Here is a 22,656-nt window from a genome sequence, read left to right as displayed (position 1 = left end):
TAAGTGATGAGCAAAATATTCATTGAGCACTCACTGTAGTCAAGGTGGAGTACCCAGCATCTTCACTTTGTTCTATCAAAACGCTTAAGATTAGTGCCGTGCTTCAATGTCACATTTATTGAGCGTTTGTATTTAGAAACTGAGGTGGCCTTTACTTTGAGGACAATGGCTTATACCCATTTAATTTATTTTAGCCATGATGGAGATCAAAGTTACCCAAAAGTCATACTTCTAAAGGAACTTGAAATTTTAAAACACAAGCCTGAAATTTAAAACAAAATCACACTGGTCACAAATAAGTGACCACAAATTCTAAAAAGAAATTTTGATTATCACTCATTTGTCAAGATTCCATTTCTGAGTGACAAGCCAGTTCCTTAGCAGGCTGGTAAACACAGCAGGTGTTGGAGTGATAAGGTAAAATGGGTACATGTACTTTTTAAGAAACATGAAAATATACGTGAAGAGATTAGTTCATGTCTTCATTCATGTATTTATTGTACATTTATTGAATGGCTAGTAAGTGTTGATATTTTGTTAGATCATGAGGATTCAGATATCAGGACTCTTTGGAAGATAAGACTGAGAAAATGTAACACAACTAAATCAGAGAACAATGGTGCTGACCATCGGTTCATTCAAAAATTTAGCAGATATTCATTGAGAGCCTACTATGTGTCAGGTCTTGAGAGCTTGTTTGAAGGCTCACCAGAGGGGAAAGCTACTGACACACTTTTGACTGGAGTGTTCTTATTCATCTAGGATCATCCTGTTTGACAGAGGGAATGGCAGGGACAGTTAAGAAGTAATGAAAGAGGGAAGGGACATCCCCTTGTCCACCCAGATCAGCCAAATCAACTCTGACGAGCACCAGGGTGAAATGTCTTAGCCATACTGACCTCCTGTCTTACTATGTGCCAGGCCTGTTGCTGGTTCCAGAGGGGCCAAGATAAATAAGACACAGACATTGCCTGAAAGAAATTCACAGTCCAATGGGGAAGAGCAGCATAAACAACAAGTTACAACCCAGTGAAATGTACGCTATGGGAGTGGTGTGGACTTCAGTGGCATAAAGGGAGAGATGGCTAGCTTGGCCTGTTGGGGTTTGTTATGGAGAGCTTCACAGGGCAGGGTGGTCCTTGAATTGGGTCTAGAAAATAGGTAGATAGATGGAGGAAGGGTGCATTCTAGTTCGAGGAAACAACATAAGCAAACATCCTGAGAGGGGAAACTTCCATGGTTACAGAATTGGAAGGTGTTCAGTGTGACTGCACTGCAAGAAGCTGGTTGGAGGCCGGATGAGCAGAGATGAATAGGAACCTGTCAAAAAGGTCCTTCAATAACATGCAAAGAACTGTGGATTTCAAGTAGGATCCTAGCTTCGCAAACTGGGGGGCCTGAGGGTTCCTGAAGCCACAGGATAAACACATACTTTTCTGCAGGATCAATTTTGCTTGAAGATTTAGGGCAATGTGATTTTTATTTCAAAACAAAAATGAATGTACTACAGAATAAGATGAAAAATTGCCAAAAATAGGATTAAAAACAGTGACTTTAAAACAAACTTCATACTGAGAGTGGGGTCTTCCAGATCCTGCTCTTGTGACCCCTTCCACCCCTCCTTTTCCCTCCCACCCCACCATTTCACTCTTCTTGCATTAGGAGCTCTGAAGTGGGGAAGGGTAGGACGTTCTATTGAAGGAAGGGTAGATGCTGGACTTGCAAGGATAGATTCTGGATGATCCTGGCTGAGAAGATGGTTGTTATGGCTTTGGGGACAGTCAGTTTGAAAGCTCTGATATAAGCCCTTCGGAAAAGAGATTATAATCTTAGATATATAAGCAGTGAGGAGGAAGAAAAGGATAAGAGGCAGGCATGGAGGCTGGCAATTTTGTTTCAAGCCCATCTGTGAAAAATACCTATAAGAAATAGTAAAGGCAGAGTAAGCACATGTTTGAAGGATGCTTCTATCAAAAAATTGCCCAGCATTCACCTAAGGTGAAGAGATGTCCCAAATTCTCCCCTCTGAGATTCCTTCCTTATGACTAAAACACAGTATCCCAAGCACCTTGCTTTTAAATGACAGCATATCTGACTGGGGCAATGAGGTTGGCCAATTACCACCACAAGATAAGTTAGTTTAACAGACCATCAGTTCTGTCTGCACTGGGGGTTCTGGACCCTTGTCACTGGGGAGAAAGAGGTGTCTGGCAGGATGTTAAAAGGATAAAAACAAGGAGGTAAGACTTCTACTACTTTGTAGTTGTGTCAAGATTTGACCATGAGCAGAAACTCCAGAGTGATTACAGGGATCTCACCGGTGACTAAGACTCGAGGAGGAGGTCAATAAACAGGATGGGTCTTGTCCTTCCTCTGTCTCCTGGGAGTTAGAGAGAAGGGAAGGAAAAGATGAGAGGAAAAGAGAGAGAGGGAAGAGAAGAGAATGAAGAATGAGGCTACATAAAAAGGAGGAGGAGGAAAAAAATGTGAGAGGAAGGGAGGGAGGAAAGCAGAGCCTCTGGAGGAGTCTGTAACCTCAGAGGTGGCAGAACTGGCTTCAAGCAGAAAGAAAAAGCTGTTACTCTACTCGCTTCCACATGTTCGTACTCAAAACCCACCTTAGGAATCTAAATAATCACCCATACTCAAGAACTCTAGCCTATATGGAATCTTTGTTCAAATTGGAAAAAGATGCTCTCTCTAGGCAGGCACAGCACCTTGTGTAAATAACTTCACAATCAAATGGCACAGAAAAAAGTCTTTTTCCTCAGGCAGAGGCAGAGATGGGGCTGGATATTTGTCAGCCCTCACTTCCTTGCTGGGCATATTTGTGCAGTACATGAACTGTGCAAACTTACATGGCAGCCTTGCCCACAACCTCATCATACCAATATGACCATTGTTGCACTTTGGAGAAATAAATGTCTTAAATTGCTAAGAATCTTGGTTGACATCTAAGATCCCAAATGTTGATGTCTTAATTATCCTACTACTGCTGTTGGCGGGGGGTACTTCTGGAGAAAATATTGCCCCAAATAGTTTTGTTTTGATTTTTCCATTTATGGGGAAAGTAGAAGAGATGCCCAAAATCTAGAAAAGAACAGAAAGGCAAAACCAAAGACTACACTTGTAAATGACCATGAAGCTGACTTGATGAAATTGGTTAGGATCACAAACATCCATAGGACCAGAGAGGTCTGCTTGCTCCACAAAGAGTTTAACAATATCAAACCACCTGACATTAGTACAGCACTCTGTACATTAGTCCAGAGCTTTCCATGCCTAATGTGTCAATGAGTCTCATTTAGCTGCTTGAAGAATGCAAGTCAGGGCATGTGGCACCATCTTCATTTGACAATTGTGCAAACAGAGGTACAAAAACTTTGGTTGCACAGGGACTGAGAATGCATAAAAACCTGTGCATCTCCAGTTTTGTGTTCCTTCTTTCAGATTCCAATTTCTTCCCAAAGGTATGAAGTTTTTGCTTTATTTACAAAGAACCTCTTTCTCCCTGAACACAGAATAGGAGAACTCCCTTGGTGATTTGCCCAGAATGAGAAGTCATCATATTAAAAGAAATGAAATCTGGACCATGAATTGTCTACTGATGTTTTGTCTGGAAGCCTGGACTTTAGCTTCACCCTTATAGCTTCTTTTCCTTTACTCAAGGCCTCCTTCAGACACTTTCTTTTTGAACTTAATTAGTACCTTGAAGCTACCTCAGCCCTTAGGAAGAGAAACACAAAGAATTTTCTCTGTTCTGAAAACCCAGTAGGATGTCTATATTCTGCTATTCAAAACTGTGTAGCAAATGGAATTGTAAATATTAAATACTGTTTTCACAAAGAACTGAAGCCAGATCTGAGTTTCCTTGGAGCAAAGAGAGAAGTTAAATTATTGCATCAAACTTCAAAACGAGAGACATAAAAAGGAAATTACTGTTGGATTTTAAAATGAATTTCCCTTCTGAATTCCAAACAAGTGCAAGCATTGAAAAGTATATACTTTTCTATTGAACCTGACTTCCAGCCTCACTCATCTCAAGAACTTGAAAGCCGACGCTTTGGGAGGAGGGAAGCGGGAAGTGGGGTTCAGGAGAGGAATCTCTGGAGAAGCAACCAAAAGCTTGACACATAATTGAAAAATTGTAAAAAAGTTTCCAACAAAGACATTCTGCTGTTTTAAAACCATTTCCATTAACGGGGGGCTTTCTGAACGTAGGATAACAAAGTGGAAAGCACTAGAACTGTATCAATTTTCTCCAAATGCTATTGATCAGAGTGTTTGAATTATAGTCACTTATTTAGTTGTAAATCGTCTGTGAACAGTAATTGATTCTCAACTGAGTTGACAGTGAGTAGAATTTCAGTATGTGCAAATTTGCTTTTATACACCTTTTTGTCAATTGCAACTCATGTGGCCCTAGGAAATGGAGAGGAAGGTGGAGGCAGGGCAGAAGTAGGAGTTTGCCCAAGGCTGCTTCAGGGGGATAAGGAAGAGGAAGAAAGGAAACCCGGGCTTGGCCTACAAGTGCGCTGCACCTTTGTGAAGCTGGAGGAAATGGGGTAGACTGTGTACATACAGGGTTGCTGGCTGGCACTTGGGTTGAAGTCATGGTGGGAGGAACTAAAGTCTTAACCTTGGGTATTAGGGAGAGAATCTACTAACTATCAAGATTAAATTATGGTTACCACTCCAGTGAGTCTAGTGACTTTGGTCTCTGTGACCACATTCTGATGTGGAAGAGACAGTCATAACATCGGAGAGGCACCCACCATGTCGATGGGCAGAGCAGGCTCTGGGGGCACAGTCTGTAGTTCCTGAAGCACCGACCACAGCCCTGGGAAGCTGAGCCTGGCCAAAGAGAAGCTCCTCCCCTTTTCCCAACTATCCTTCCTGCAGTCAGCTGTGGAGCTCACGGCTCGTCCTTGTGAACAAGTGGCCCACGGAGCTTCTGGAAGAGTGAGTGGGTGAGGTTGGCAAGTTCTAGGGATGCCGGGCAAGACGGGTCTGGCTGACTGGGCACATTTGTCTTCATGTTTATGGAACCCTTCTGTTCATTTGCTTCTGATGTGCTCTTTTAGTGGCATCCAGCTAGCCGTGGGGTAACAGCTCTGAGGCATGTGCTCTCTACAAATTATAGCTTCAACACTAGTTAAAAATATTTGATAAGCCGAAGTTAAATTTCAAAATCCATTTACACTACTGCAAGAATTCCAACATTATATTTGTCAATGAAAGAAAAAGAAAAGCCATTAGGCTCTTTACATATGGTTTAAACTATTGTCAAGTTTTAAATTATTGTAAAATAATGGCTTTAAAAGTTTTTTATTACCTACATGCACAAAGTGTTTTGCTAGTAGTGACTATCAAGAATTTGAAGAGATTGTCATTAAAAAGTCTTGATGATGATTTTCATGTAGCCATTTCAATCACAAAACTTGACAAAAAGTTGTAAAGAAATAAGCTCAAATTTCTCATTGAAATACCTGAAAATATTTTATTTAAAAGTTTTATACAAGGCTGGGCACGGTGGCTCATGCCTGTAATCCTAGCACTCTGGGAGGCCAAGGCAGGAGGATCGCTCGAGGTCAGGAGTTCGAGACCAGCCTGAGCAAGAGTGAGACCCCGTCTCTACTAAAAATAGAAAGAAATTATCTGGCCAACTAAAAATATATACAGAAAAAATTAGCCGGGCATGGTGGTGCATGCCTGTAGTCCCAGCTACTAGGGAGGCTGAGGCAGAAGGATTGCTTAAGCCCAGGAGTTTGAGGTTGCTGTGAGCTAGGCTAATGCCACGGCATTCACTCTAGCCCGGGCAACAGAGCGAGACTCTGTCTCACGAAAAAAAAAAAAAAAAAGTTTTATACAAATTTGACACTTTGTATTTTCTCATAACTATAATTTTTTTTTTTTACCAAGTTCCATATAGACATCCACAAATACCTTCTAGTTTAGCCTATTTTTTTCTGTGTGCCATGACACGAAAGGTTGGGAAGCAGTTGGCTAGGGGACTAGATATACAAAAAAACCAAACCAAAATATCCAAAGCCAACCTCTTTGTGTTTGGTTGTCATCTGCAACAAAACAAAGCATATGCAAAAGCCTCTACTGAACATTCAGGAAGGGGAGATCCTAAAAATTCTCTAGCAAGCAAAGGATGGAAAATGAAATTAATGATATAGTAGCTTGTTTTTACTAATTCAAGATGTGTGAAATGCCATTAACATTACTTTCATTTGGTTTGCTGTCTTTATTGCTTTACATTAGGTGAACACAAAAATATTTATAAGTACTTTCATAGGCTCATTCTGCCAAGTCTATTTTTCTCCTGTGGTCAGAAGAGGGGCGACTAAATCTTTTTTTTCATATGTATGGGCTCATTTATTGATGTATTTCTGTATATGAATTTGAAAGCTAGATTTGGTTAGGATGATAGAAATCATTTGCTATTAAAGCTTCAGAGAGTTCTAGGCCCAGTTTACAACAGAGGAAAATTGGGACGAGATCAGCGACTCCTGACCTTGGAAGAAAACCATTCTTCCACCTATCTGTTCACAGCTGGCTGGCAATTTACACGAGGGGGTTTGCAGCTGGACTTCCAGGCTGCCCTGACTGATCTTCCTTGTCCCTCAGGGGTGTGAAGAGCAGAGAAAGAAAGGGAAGCAAAGGAGTGGTAGAAACTGAGACGTGGGCAGGCTCTCTTACTGGGCACTTCATGAGCTTCCCTCTCAAAGCATTCTGCCCCATGTCTGAAGAAATTCAGTATCGATTCCTCAAATTTCCTAGGGCACCAGATAGTTGCATCACCTTTTGAAGTTTTCAGGATCTTTTATCCCACATGTTAGAACTTCAGTAAATCTTTGATTATACTTTAGAATAAAATAATAAACCATTTAGCTTGACCTAATTTCAATAACAACATAAGAATGGAAAGCAGTGATTTGTGGTGAAGGTTGGGGGTTGGGGAGACCATCTTGGAGACTAATGCTTACTCTACCCTGGAATATTAAAATCTCTTTCTTTTTAATTAGCTCCATCTGAAACTCTCCTAGCTCCCCTAGACAGACCCACTTTAGTCCCAGATGGCCCCCTTTGCTTTTCAGAAATGTTCTTTGGAAGGTCTATAAGCCTGAGAATTTAGGCGAATTGCTGACTGAAGTTCTGTTACAGAAAAGACAAGAAATCTATGGCCAAATGCAGCTTAGGAGGGAGTTAGCAAACAGCCATGTCCTCATTTCTGGAAGTTCCTATAGTAGTGTTTCTCTACTTTTTTTTTTTGCGTCACAACTGACTTGAAGGATTCTGTCTGTGCACATTGGAACAGGTAGGTGCACATTGCAACTTTCAGGAACATGGGCGAGTGGGGCTCCACAGGTGATTCTGGGGCCCTCTCCAGGAGAGTCTGTCTCCTCCCACACCTGTACTCAACCCACTCCTAAGATGGAAGCAGGTAATTTAAAATCAGACCGTCCATTTTATATCAGCCTTTGACGTTACCCAAGGGTCCCAATCACTCTGTTCCAAGGTTTGAGGAGAAAATGGGTGGAGAGTTTTTTCAGAGTAGAGCATTGTAGTGAAATCTTTTCACAAGGCTGAGTTTATTTTAAAAGCTGAAATCGAATCTCCAAATTGGAAACTCCTACTTTTTGACACGATAGGGGCATGTTGAAAAGGCACGGAAACCAATCTAAAAGAACTCCCAATGGCTGAAGCTGGAACAACTTGAGCAACAAAATAAATAGAAATAGTAATGGATTATAAACCATAAAGTAAGATAAATATCCATAAATCCATACTGCTATGCATGATTATATATGTAATTGGGGTGAATGGAAAGCTCTTCCTTACAGAAAAATTCCAGTTAATAAATGTGGAAGAAATGAGGAAAACAGAAAATCACTACTATAGTAATAATTGTTGTAGGCAAGGTCCACTGTTAGATGCTCACATTAGTGGGCAGAACTTTGAGGAGAAACAGGATATTTGCATAGTCAAAAAGTATCTGCTCCAACTAAATGAGATGGTGGATATGTTAATTTGTTTCACTATAGTAACCATTTTACCATTTATATTTATTCCATAACATCATGTTGTATACCATAAATATATACATTAACATTTATTTTTTTAAAGTATCTATCCAATATACAGATTCATTACAAACAGAAAAATTATAATTTTACAGTGCAGAAAGCTGGCAGGGACAGGTTTAACCAAGTGACCAAGGTTAACGTCACCAATAATAATGTCAGGTATCAAGATCATAAGCCTCCCCAAATGATGAGCTGAAAAGGGCCAACAATGCATAACCTCAATCTAATCATGAAAAAGCATCAGACAAACTCAAATTGAAGGACAGTCTACAAAATAACTGGCCAGTAGTCTTTAAAAATGTCAAGTTCATGAAAGACAAGGAAAGATGAGTTGCTGCCACAGATAGGAGGAGACTAAGGAGACACAACAACTAATGCAAAGTGGGATTCCTGGGTTGGATCCTGAACAGAAAAAGAACATTAGCAGAAAACTGGTGAAATCCATGTAAAGTCTGTACTTTATTTAGTTAATAGTATTGCACCCGTGCTAATTTCTTGGTTTTTAATTTTTTTGTTTTTTAGTGACAGGATCTTGCTCTGTCACCCAGGTTGGAGCATAGTGGCATGATCTTAGCTCACTGCAGCTTCGAATTCCTGGGCTCAAGTGACCCTCCCACCTCAGCCTCTTGAGTAGCTGGGACTACAGGTGCATGCCAACATGCCTGGCTAATTTTTAAATTTTTTTGTAGAGACAGGGGTCTCACTATATTGCCCAGGCTGGTCTTGAATGCATAGCCTCAAGCAATCCTCCCACCTTGGCCTTCCAAAGTGCTGGGATTACAGGTGTGAGCCACTATTCCCAGCCAATTTCTTGGTTTTGATATTTGTACTTTGGTTACAAGGAGGCATTAACATTTGGGAGAATGAGTGAAGAGTATATGGGAACTCTCTATTTTTGCTACTTTTCTATAAGTCTGAAATTATTTCAAAATAAAAAGTCAATAAAAATCTCCCTTATAATCTGACTTCTGCATCCCCTACTGTACTGTTCTGAGTACCTTTATGGACATTATTGATTCATTTGCCAAAACAAGGCTCTGCACAATTGGTTCCAAGCCATCTCTGCAGGCTCATTTTCCTATATCACTCTCTCTACCTTCTGCCACATTTAACTTTTATTTCATAAACATGTGTATGCTTTCATGTCTCTGTATCCTTACCCTGGGTATTCACATTGCCTGCAAAGCTCTCCCTCTTCTCTGCCTGGGAACATCCTATTAATTGTTCAAGACTCAGTTCATGTATCTCCTTCTCTGTGATTTTCTTGGTTTTCTCTTAATGGAATTATTCATTCTGTCCTTTTTTCCCCAGTGCATGAATTTGCATATGAATTCATCTATCCATTCATTAAGCAACAAATATTTTTGAGCATACACTCTGTGCCAGGTATTGGGTATACACTGGTGAATAAAATAACATAGTCCTTCCATTGAGGAGTTTATAGTCAAGAGGTAAAAACAGAAGATAAAGAATCAAACAAATGAATAAATAAGTACATAACTACAAATTGTGGTAAGGGTTATGTAAAAAATCACTAGCATGCAATGATAGACAGTTATGGGCTGGGAGTGGGCAGACAATTTTAGATAAGACAGAGATGGCCTCTTTAAAAATGACTATTAAGTTTATCAAAACATCATCATTAAAAAATTCTGGAAATATGGAAAAATACAAAAATCACTGTAAAAAATTACACATAATCCCAGCACTCAGAAACAACCATCATAATCAGACATTTTAATACATATATACATAGAGAAGGATAAATGCGCAGACAAAAGTGATCATACTGTTCATGCTGTTTTAACAAAAAACATTACCATTTAGTTTCACTTGGGTTCACCCTAATTCAGAGAAATAGAATTGCTGAATTTCAAATAAATGTGTGATCGATACCAGTTCCAAGACAAGGACTCTGAATCTTAGCTGCCTATGGAATGCCCTGAGGTAGTGGCATAAGGTGCAGAGATGCGGGGATCAGTTCTGCATGCCGTAGGAGGTTGGGGTGGGGACCATGTTGCAGAGGTGGTGACATCTAAGCTGTGCTTTGACCTGTTAACATCATTTCACAGACAGAAAAGGAGGACCAAGGACCTAGCAAGAAGTAACAGCTCATCCGCATGCTCTGTGGCATGATCTGGGCTGGACTGAGCGAGGAAGCAGAGCGGTACTCTGGCATGGTGGATCGGTGCTGTGGGCGGAGGACTGCCGGAACCCTGACTGAGTCTACAGGGGAGGCCCAGATGATGAAGGGGCTGGTCTGCCATTCTATGGAAAGTTCTGTTCTCAATCTAAGTATGGAGGTCAGTAAAGGAATTACTCATGTTTTCATTTTTTAAAAAATCAGTAAAGGAAGTTAATTAAGCTACTTGTTAAATATATGTTCCTTAATCCAAGACTCCTGTGATATATTCTTCCTTGACTTCCAATCTCATTAAATATTTAGTTAAGATAATTTTCTATGTTTGTTAGAGCAGAAAATGAATCTTATGCAGATCAGCTTTTTGCCTCTTTACCTTAGTTTCTGGAAGACTCAGACCCAGGCATAGGGCCTAATTCAATGCCTTTCTAGAATCTGAAAGTCTAGATGCCAGTGGATTTCCAGAGTTCAACTGCCTCTGAATTCTCAGCGACCATGGCTCCCCAGCCACCCTTACTCCATGGCAGACTTCCCTGATACTCCCCAGCCACCCCTGAGTAGAGGACATGTTCTTCCGGCCAGACTGGACTGCTCTCAGGCCATGGCTGGGGCCCCACCCCAGCACCTGCTCCATGCTAGGGGCCATTTAGTCTGTGTTACTGCCTGTTCCGGCAGGCCTGCCCCATCCAGAGGCTTCTTGACATGTTGAGCTAGAAAAAGCTGGCTGGTGTGGCTGGAAATGAGTGAAGGTAGGCAGGGGCACATCACATGGAATTTGCTTTTATCCCAAGTCGAGAGAGAAGATAAATGTCACTGTTCTGCTGTCATACACTGACAGTCTGCTAATGGCCAGATAATCCCCATACACAGTTCAGAAACTGAGTTAAGCAGGATTTGGTATTACGTACTTGGCTGCAAATAATGGGGACCAATTACTGGTTAAGAAAGTCCTAGATACCATTTCAGCTCTGATAATGACTCTTTCTGTGTTGGTGGGCACTTGGGGGCCTGACTCAGTTTCTCCATTTGCATAAGTAGAGGCTACATTAGGGATTGCAAATTGCACTGCAGGATAGAAGGCGCAATTCCCTGTTCCTTTAGGGAATAGAGAGGTCTTACCTTTAGATCTGTGCTTCTTAATAAAAAAAATCATATTCTTATCTAGGACTTTAAAAATTACAGATGCTTGTGCCCAATCCTAGACCTGATGAATCAGAATCCCCGGTGCTTGAGCCTGAGTATATGTGCACTTTAAAACTGCACAGTTGATTCTAATGTGCATAATTGATTGAGAACTGCTGTGCCAGATGATTATCAAAGCCCTATTTAACTTGGCATAAGATATCAAATAAGAATGGGGACTGATGGTGTCTTTGAAATTGCTTTCCCTAAGGTCTTAATTTTGAAGTACTGCTTGAAAATCCTATATTTTGCATTTCTTCTCCTCTTAGCTCTCTTGAATAAACATCTTGAGCTAAGCATCAGCAAAAAGAAGCATCAATGATTATTGCCTTTAATCCCTGGAGTTTCAGCTTCACTTAAATTACAGAAATTTCCTGATAGAATCATTTGTTATGTCATTTTACATCTTTATGTGAGGGAAGCTGGTTATGGGGATCTTATCAATTCATGTTCTATCCCATAGGACACAGACAATAAAAATCACCACCACCACAAATAACAACTTCATGAAGCCACAGCACAATGAAAATGTTGCCTTTAATCTCTCTCTTGACTAAACAAACTCATGTATTTCTTGTCTGCCCATTCTCTACTGTGACTAAGGTAAAGAGAAGGTATTCTGCTTAGTCACAGGCTGTAATCATTCCATTAACCAAAAATATCAAAGAATGCCTAGGTGATTATTTAAACTCAGAGTGACAAATGTTGATGTGGCTCAGAAGTTTAATTTCTTGGTCCAGAAATTAAACATACTAAAGTCATTTGCTTCAACTGTCTATTCTCCCCATGTGCTGACTTAAATGTAAGTATGTTATTGAGTTTCCTATACCTTTTACAGAAGCAATAGATGCCAGTATTCATTAGAGGAGAAAGGCCGGGCAGTGTGTCTAAGGCATTTGGATAAATACAGGAATGCTCACCAAGTGGTCCATGTATATTTCCCCTCTTATAGATAGGTAGAGCCAGGCGAGCGCTTCCGGCCAATAAGCTGTGAGTGAAAGTGACTTGTCACTTCTGGGCTGGTATGAGTTGTCTTTGCCTCCCACACCACTAGTGATGTTCCAGATAGTGGAGCCTCTGTGAGCCTGGGTCCCTGAGTGACTTACGTGCAGTGGATCTCCTCATCTGCAATGGACGTTTAGCGTGAGCGAAAATTTAATCTTTGTTTTATTGAGCCACAGAGATTGCAGGATAGCCTACCCAGACTTGACCAATGTAGGCATTATGAAGTATCAAAAAACATCCCAAGATGTAGGCTCCTTTGCTGTGTTTTCTTCAAAGTGATCAGTGTTTGGAAGATCAGAGTCAAACTTCTGGGGAGAGACACCGATTAAAGCAAGCATGCATTTTATCTCATAAAATTTTTGGCCAGAGATTTCTGATGATTAATTTGAGAATAGCTGTTATATAAGAATGTTAAAACCACCATTGAAAAATGTGCTATAAGTCTTTTCTTGATCATTCTTAGTATTTCTTGGTGAGAGCAGTCTCATTACATCCATAGAGGTTGCTGGAGTGTTTTGTTGGCCAGAGCCTGAAGGAAAAATTGACCTGCTGGGTGGTTGGTGCCAGCGAGGCTGCTATTTCCTCCTTTTGGCAACTCCCACGATACTTTACTACCTCAGGAAATCCAGAAGGGCTGAGCACCTCACATTCACCTTCTTAGAAGCTTCCGCCTAAGCTTTCATGCCCTCAGGGCCACAATTACAGAGTCCTGTTAGGCTGGGGGAGGAGTTCCCTCTGGCTTTGTTCTGGTGAGAAATCCCTTCAGAGCCTCTGTACACCAGCTCAGGATCTTTAGCTACAGAAATTAATATATATATTTCCACAGTCCCTGCCCTCAAGCTGCTTGTAATCAACCTGAAGAAAAGTCATAAAAATAAGGGCAGGATAACAAAACAAGCAAATAAGTGCAGAGAAATAAATGAGTGGTCAAAAAAGAAAGCTGTGGGGATTCCTACTACAAAACAGTTGCTTCAGGCTGAGGGAAAGTAGAACATAACCTATTTCTTAAGTGATTAGTCGACTTTTCACAGATGGGGGTGGGCATACAGGCAAGTGGAATGGCGTGTACAAAGGAATGGAATGCTCATGTAGCATGACTGGAATAAAGCAAGAGCTGGGAGAAGTCTCGGAAAAGCCTGGAAAGATAGGTTGGGAGCAGACGGTGGGAAGCATTGACTATTGGATTAAGGATCTAGAACTTTAGCTTTTAGATAATTTTTAGCCTCTAGTTGAGGACTGAACTCTGATCTTTTTCTTTTGCTCAAAATTCCTTCCTAAGGGGGCCAGATGAGTCACGCTTACAAATGGTAAAATCCCATTAAGCAGGTTTTGTTAACCAAATATAGTGTGGTTTACTTCCCAACCTGATTCCTGTATAGCATTAACATCACCTAAAAGATAGAAAGCCCCCATCTTAACTCAAGCATCCTAGCAGATCCTTATCTTGAAAGATTCTCCTGTCTGGACCTCCCAGAGTGCTCACATGTTTATCTTAAATTAAGCATTTCCTTTCTGGTCTTTTAGATAAAGCCTAACTCTTTCAGCCAGTTGTCAGCCAAAGAATCTTTAAGCCCACCTATAACCGGTAAGCCCCTTCCCCTTTGAGATGTCCCACTTTTTTGGGCCAAACCAATGTATGCCCCCCACGTGTTGATTTATGACGTTACCTGTAACCCCTGTCTCTTTGAAATGTATAAAACCAAACTGTAACCCAGCCACAGCCAGTCTACTTGCTCAAGGCTTCTTGGGAGTGGCTCTGGGCCATGATCCTCAAATTTGGCTCAGAATAAACTTCTTTCAAACATTTCAGAGTTTGGATTTTTCTGTCTACATGGTCATAATTTTTTTTTTTTTTTTTTTAGTATGGAGAGCATCATAATCCTAGTGGCATTTAAGTAGCAATGTCCTGTCAGCCAGCTGCAAGATTCATGGAAGGGGAGGGATGTGGGGGTGAGGATGCTTGCATGGTAGACGGTGGACATGTATGGAGAGAGGAGTCAGGTAAGGAGGCTGTGAATAGAAAAGTGGGTGCAAATCTGGAGATCTTGGATCAATGATAATAATAATAATGGTCGACATTTATTAGCTTGTAGTGTGTGCCAGGCACAGTTAGAAGCATTATGTGCATTAACTCATTTAATTTCCAACAACCTGTGAGGTAGGTGGTGTTATTATTTATACTTCACAGGTTTAAAAACACAAGTGGGGGTAAGTAACCTGCCCACGGTCTCACAGTTAGTAAGATTTGGGGTGCTCTCCACTGACTGCCCAGGGATGGAAATGGAGAGCAGTGGTAGAATCCGACTGTCCGCTAAGGCTTTCTGCTGGGAGCAGAGGGCATGGTGAGCCTATTTAGGGTAAAACCTGCCCTTGGGAAGCCAGGGCACTGTCTTCCTTCCTCCTCAGATCACAATGCTGCTGTGTGGGACCTAGGGGCAGATGGGTGGGGCCAGCAAGATAGCTTATAACTGGGACATCCTCTCTGTGGCTGAGCCTTTAAACTAGGACATTCTGAGATTTCAGTGAAATGTGCTTATAGGGAAGCAAGAGCATGAGTTTTGGTGTAGAAAGTCATCTGAGCTAGGTATTGCCACTTCCCACCTGTGCATCCTTGCACAAGTTACTTCACCTTGCTGAGGCTTTGTTTCCGTACCTGCAAAATGGAGATGAGAATAATCCCTTCCTTACAGTGTTGTTGTGACTATTAAAAAGGGTGAGGAGGTAAAACACTCAGCACCTAGCATACATAAATGCTCCTTAACTGTTAGCTATTTTGTTATTGCTCCACTATATTCTGTTAAACATCTACCAGATTAGTATAAGAAAAGAAAACTGAAAATTAGCAAAATGCTAGGATAGCTACAAAAGAAAATGCTAATATGGCTGGAGCCAGTTGAGACACACCCGATTTCCATCTTCTCTTTGTCAAAGGACCTTTCAGCACATGCTCTGAAGATAATGAAAAGCTCATTATTCTTTTCTCCTCTGGTTTGTGACCCTTCCTTTCAGGAGTTTGACAAAGGGGGAAAGTGCAGGTTGCCTTATCTAAAACAGTGTAATAATTGGTTGTCTGAGTGGCATTTTGCATTTGATTTTCCCAAGGGGATAGTTGCTGGAGCAGACGGACTGTCTGGGCCCCAAGGTCAGCCTCTGGGCCTTCTTACAGGAACGTGTTTAACGTACACTCATAATATGCACATGCCCGCACAGTGTACACATGCAAAATAAAGCTGCAGAAGTGGCAGGCCTGTGCAACAACAACAACAACAACAAAAAGCTGATTAAAAAAACAAAATAAAGCAAGATTTCTGTGCAAGGACTTCAATTCCATCATTATTGTAAGCCTCCAATCTCACTCTCATCTAAAGGAGATTGCATGTTATTGATCTCTGAAAACCACTTCAACAATCTCTTTCCTAGCTGGCTGTTTTTTTGGATTTTTTTTTTTTCAGTTGCAGAGATGCCTTCTTTCTCTCTAAAGATGCCACTTCCTTTCCTTCAGTGTCTGTGCTTCTTTATGCATCAATACAAGAGAAAAAATATTTTTAATGTTGTATGTCTGAAAACCAGTCAGTAAGTAGCTAGCTGGCTGCTTTTTACTTGCTGGCTCCAAGATGCTTTTGTGGACTTTGAGCACCACCCAGTGGCAATGTATAGCCAAAAACCTTTGGGGAAAAAAGAGAGGATTTGGAGATGAAAGAAAATATCAGATGTCATTGATGAGTTTTCTTTTAAATGAACTAGAGAACCAGGTGCTTCAAAAGCAAGATACGACCAGGTAATTGCAATCAACATTACTGCAATGCTGACCTTTTACTCCTTCTCATTTTGGTTCCTTTCGCTCTCTTGTACAGTGTTATTATTATTGTTGCTGCCATGTGTTTAAAAAAAAACAAGTTTTTGTGATGGTTTATAATACCTATGCCCCGAAGCTGTTATAGAAATCAGCATTTTAGTAGTTTAAAAATTGGGTTGATAGCAATCTAATCCAAGTTTGCATGTTCCCACCACCATGTCAAGGGGGTATCATGGAGAAGTGTCATGGGATTCCTCTGAGGAGAGAGCTGCTTTCTCTGCCTATTGCAGCTGAAGCCTGCCATGTCACCCCTCTCTGTTTCTTTCTGCAGGACCCTGCCCATCTTGTTGGGCAAACTACATTACAGGCGCACCCACTGTTGGTGCTTGCCAAACTCAAAGCCAATAGGTCTTTTGGATGAGACAACAGCTGGTCCAGTGTCAAGTACAGATACCAGGAACATCAAACACAGGCCCTTCCTTCTGCGCATGTCAAATTTAAACTTGTTGGTTTTGTCCCAGTGTTGCTGGGGACCACTGAAGTGTGTTAGTCATCTGGTTTCATTTTATGTCATCTAGAAATTTAATAACAATTTTATCCATGTCTCAAGCTATTGATAAACATGTTGAATAAAACAGGACCGAAAAGGGTTGTGGCAGCACACTAGAATTCTCTGTCCAGGGTTATTAATCAGAATTTTGGGGATTGGTTTGAGAAATTTAGCTGGCTACTGTGAAGTTAAGAAAATAATCACAACTATGACTATTTTTGATCATCTTTTATGTTCAGGCCTTGAGCTAGGTCCTTGACATGTATTGTTTCAAAGATTCATGACATTTCTGCAAAGTAGGCATTATTATCCTCATTTTTAAAAATGTTAAATAGAAGAATGGAGAGATTAAGTGATACATCCAAGGTCACACCCAACTTGGAGGTGACGTAGGTGAATTTGAACATACACCTGATCGACTTCAAGGTCTAAACACTTTTCACTAGATCAAATTGCCTCATTGTTCAATCTTCTGGAGGCATGAATCTCTAAAAGGTGATCTATGAGCAAAAGAAGTAGAGAAATAGTATTACAAGTTCAAACAAATTCAATTTGAAAGAATTAGTATTGTTGGTATAATGAATTAATTCATTACTAAGGGAAGTTGGAAGTGTATATCCATAATTTTACTGAGACTATGGCAAAGTCTCATTGTGACAAGAATGTCAGTCTACCTTTTGTCAAATATGATACGTGGAGTAAGTACCAATCACTCATTAGTGAGTTAAATGTTTTCAAATTTGTTAAAAATATATGCCTGTCATATAGTATGAAGACCAGTAATGAGAGTGCATTCCTGCATCTCTCCTGACCCTAACAGGGATGCTTTTAATGTTCTGCTCTTACATGTGACGCTTGCTAGAGGTTTCTGTTTGATAGCCTTTATTTGGATGAGGAAGTTTCCATCTATATCTAGCTTCCTAAAAGAATTTTAAAAAAATCAAATGCTTTTTATGTGTCATAAAATGGTCGTATTAAACATTTTTATTGTAAAATACATCATATGTACAGAAGAAATCTATAAGACATATTCTATAAGACATGTGTATGGTCCAAAGAACAATAATGGCTACTCTTGTATGAATTCACTTTTCTGGTAAAGATATTTCTATTGAATGTTATCAGTCCCTTAGAAGCCCGCGTGGTTCCCTTTCCTTCTTCCCAGAAGCAACAGTTATTCTTACATTTGTATTCATGGTTTGCTTATCTATCTTTACGGTTCCACCTTCCAGGTCCATATTATTAAGACTATATAATTTAATTTTGCCTACATTTGAACTTGGTAAATGGAAATATACAGTATTTGTTCTTCTGTACTTGCTGGTTTTAGCCCAACACTGAGCTTCACCCATGTCCATGCACGGTAGCTGCGGTCTCTTCATTGCCCAATAGCTTTCCACTGTATGCAGATGCCACTGTGTGTTTAATCATCCTCCTATTGACGGACATCTGAGTGTGTTTCCTGTTTTGGGTTATTATAAACACTGTGTTATAAATATTCTTGTGTATATCCCTCAGAACACACATGCTGCTTCTTCTCTGTGGCGGCCACGGTGCTGCTCTGGTCAGCTGTTCTTCAGGAGCATCAGCTTTGAGGAGCACGGCTGATTGACAGCCTCCCTGCTGCACTTTGGATCTAAGGTGGGTCTAAAACAGCTTCCCTGTCCCACCCCAGCCAGTAGCCAAGAGAGTAAGACAAAAACCATATCACATTCCAGGGCTGGTGCCATCATTAAAGAAAGGATGCAGGGAGCTAATGTTTCTGGACAATGTGAGTTTAACTTGCACTGAGTGGGTTGGGAGCAGGAATGGGGGTGGGGGGAGGGTTAGGAATGCCCTAGCTCACTTTTGTTTTTGTTTTTTAGAGACAGGGTCTTGCTCCGTCACCCAGGCTAGAGTTCAGTGACGTGATCGTAGCTCACTGTAACCTCAAATTCCTAATCTCAAGTGATCTGCCTGCCTCAGCCTTGGGAATAGTTGGGACTACAGGTATGCACCACCACACCTGGCAAATTTTTCTTCTTTTTGTAGAGACAGGGTCTGGCTATGTTGCCCAGGCTGGTCTTGAACTCTTGGCCTCAAGTAATTCTCCCATCTTGGCCTCCTAGAATGCTGGGATGACAGGCGTGAGCCACTGTACCTGGCCTTTAGCTCATTTTTGAATCTACTGAGTGCCATGTGCTAAATTTCAAAAAGGTGATTTTTGTAGCCTAAGATCAAAGCGATGGGGACTAAAATTTATTTGGAAACTACTCAGTGCCAGGTACTGCATTAATGATAATTATAATAATTATAATATGTAATTATGGTAATAATGTTGAAAAATAAAGATATATTGAGTGCTGAGTCTGTGGCAGGTGTTTCATACATGCCATGTATTATAATTCTCTCAAAATCCCTGTGGAGGAAACAGAAAAACCCATTTTGCTGAAGAGGAAACTAAGACTAAAATAGTTCCTTTTCATTTTGTTTCTGTGTTTAGTGCTTCTTACCCCCAGCATACAGTCAGACTAACAAACCCAACCTCAGAAGTTCACAAAAAATTTTGTTCTGTTTGTTTTGGTTTAAATATATAGACATTACAGACAAGCTGATTCACCCTGATTTCAGTCATGTTGGTAGTAAATGTCTCTTTCTCTGCACAAATGTTTCCATTTAACCTAAATAGGACAGGAGAATTGATATAAGTTCTTTTAAATTGCCAAAAACTTGATAAATGTATTAATTTATTGGCATTAAGAGGAATTACAAATTAAAAAAAAACTACTAGAAATCTCAAAAAATAGTCGTGTATTAAAACTTATAAGCAACATTCTTATATCTCAGAATAAAAGTTTCAGCTCTCTTCAGAGACCTTCAAAGAGGATCAAGGCTAGAAGAGTTGAAAATGTGAATTACATTAAGGCTGACTGCTGCCTATAGTAGCAAGAAAGAAAATAGAACCAGCACGAGCAATCATGTCCAGCAAGGCGAGAATGCTACCTGCCACTTTCCTTGGGCTCCCTGAAATTTTTTGATAAGATAGATCTGAAATTTTTTCCCAATGGTGGGTCTTTGATAAACAGCCCGATATTATAAACAGACAGTAATCATTAACTTTCCATTCAGCCCCATTTAGGAAAACTCACTTTGTTCATTTTTGTATATAAAATATTTCTTTTAGGATAATACATTTTGAATGAAGTAGATGAATTAGATTTCACACAATATGTACACATGCTGTCTTTCCTATCTGAAGATGACCTGAGTGGCTCAGCATCAATTGCTTTGTGTTAATGTCTCAGTTGTGATGACAGATTTTCTCTGACTGAGCTACTTTCGCACTTTTTGCCTGTGGTCACCATCAGTATGCTTATGAAAGATGCCTGGCTGGCAGTGGGGAATGCGGTAATGGAAAAAAAGATCAGAGACATAACAAAGTACAGCTGGAAAACATTTTAGGTATTATCCACTGGTTCTAAAACTGCAGTAAAATATGGACACCTTTATGAGCAAATTTCTAGGGCCCTTAGTGTTGACCTAACTTATTTATAATATTTAAATATATACGTACATAGAACCAAGGCAAAGACTAATTATTAATTTAATGGGACATAATATTTTGCTAAAAAATATATGACATTGACTTTAATATAAAATATATATTTTTTGAGTTTTATATGTCATTTGTGGATCTGATTCTTTTGATCTTGAACATAATGCACCATTATTTGAGTCATTATTATTGATATTACCTGCTTTTTAAAAATGAATTTTTATTCAACCACTAATCTGTTGACTGGACCTATGAATTTAATGGTGTCCAATATTGAATATTTAAAAAGTTTCTTTCAACCAAAAAAACTTCTGTATTGGCTGCTACATTTATCCTAAAGAACTGTTTCAGTTGGTACGCATAAGCAATAGGGTTGCTAGCAAAGTGAATATCATTCTAACTGCCACAATGTTATTGTTGTTTTTGTAGTTCAGCACGTCTAGTGTGCTTTATGATTCTTGAATTCTAGCACCTCTATTCTCTGTTCAAACAACTTGGAACATTTTATTTCACAGTGCCACTGTGGTATCAGGTAACTTATCTTGGTATAAATTGAATTGTTTATCTATTACATTTATACCTCTTCTTTTCTCATTAGCCTGTGACAAGGAGTACATTATTCTGCTTTACTATGTTGGATTGAGGTAATTAAATGAGTTAAATGTTAAGGTGGGGACTCCTAGCATAGACTGAGAAACAATTCTCCACACAAAGATTAGAGCAGTTTTAAAGGAAGAAAGTTTATTTTACTTCCCAAAGGGAAGGGCACCACATGAAAGAAAGAAAAGAGAAGTATCTGCATGAGGATAAGGGGCTTGGGGCTTTTATGCGGAAAAAGAGGAAGAAAAAAAAGGTGATTGTTGCCAGCTGATAGCAAAAGGCAGCTGTGAAGCCCCTGCATCTATTTTTTCCCCTTTTTGTTTTCTCTGTGAGGCTGGTTTATCAGTCTCCCTGGAATGTGGGCTGGTGGGAACTGGGGAAGGTCACACTCCTATCTGCTCAGTTGGAAAAACAAACTTTTAGAGAGACAAGTTAAGCCACAGGTGGTTAATCAAACAAAAGGGCAGTTGTATGCTGTGGTTTCTCTCTTCAAAAGGTCAGTTATGTGGTGTGAGTTTTCTCTTTTTTTTCTTCCTGTTAGTTTATTTTTTTCTGTTAGTTTATTGGCAAGACCATCTTTTCATAAAACATGTAGAACAATGCCTGACACATGGTAAGCATTCAATAAATATAACGTTTATTTTACTTCGCAGTGTCTGAAATCTAAATTTATCTAAAGGATGCAAAGAAGAAGCAGTTGGACCCTCAGTATAAGAAACAGGTATAGTGTCCCTATTGCCAAGCTCTGTTTTGGAAGGAGCTGATCATACATTTAATGGATAAATGTATATTTAGAAAATGGAAATTCTTACAGAAATGTTTGTTAAAGTTTCCATCAGTTTTAATTTTGATGTAATTATATCCCTCTTCTTTTTCTTCGATTCTTTGGAGACAGTATGGGGGAACCTGGAAATGCTGGTAAACGTTAACCCTAATTTTAATTCAATTCTAATTCTAGGGTAGGGTCCAGTGAGACGTCCTTTTGTTTTTATCCTTTAAAACGGCCAGGGATGAGAACCATTGTGTTACATGAGATATGCGTTCAGCTAATTATTAGCAAAACTGACATAATCTTTCTCTACCTCAGTCTTTTCATCTATAACATGGGAAGACTGGATGAAGTAATCTCTAATCAATTTTTTAGTTCAGGTACCCTAAATTTGGCTAACAACCATTCCTCTGCTATGCATAAACATGTCAACAAAATTAATCCACAAAAGTTATACAAGTAATTCAGCTTCATTGTAGAAACATTAGGAATAAATATAAGCAGAAAGGAAAAATAAGTAAAGGTCATTTATTGACATTTTATAATCTTTCCATACTTTCAGAGTGTGTGTGTTAAACTTATCATTATTGTTACTAGTGTTTGAGATATTTTCAACAAAGTATGTCTGATATATTAGCTAAGAAACTGAGTAGAATAACAATAGTTTTTCTTGCTGTTTTTAATGTCAAATAATCTTCCTCCAGAGTCAAGGACATTCAATGCCTGTGTAACAGTAGTCTATGCTTTTCGTTATTTGATTTGCAGCAAATGATTCACAGCTTTATAAATGATAACTTTTTTACCCTCATTCATCACACTTCATTTCCTGAAGGATCAAGGTAAGTATCTTGATTATATTCTGCACCTGAGTCATTAGAATTTTCTCTAGTCACATACACTTTACTATGTGAATTACTAGCTAATGTGTTGCATGTTAGATTTCATTCTGATGTGCTTTTTAAACTACATAGATGAGAGCATTT

The sequence above is a fragment of the Lemur catta genome, chromosome 2 (genome assembly GCF_020740605.2).
Source record: "Lemur catta isolate mLemCat1 chromosome 2, mLemCat1.pri, whole genome shotgun sequence".
Taxonomy (NCBI): domain Eukaryota; kingdom Metazoa; phylum Chordata; class Mammalia; order Primates; family Lemuridae; genus Lemur; species Lemur catta.
Note: the sequence above shows the minus strand (reverse complement) of the source record.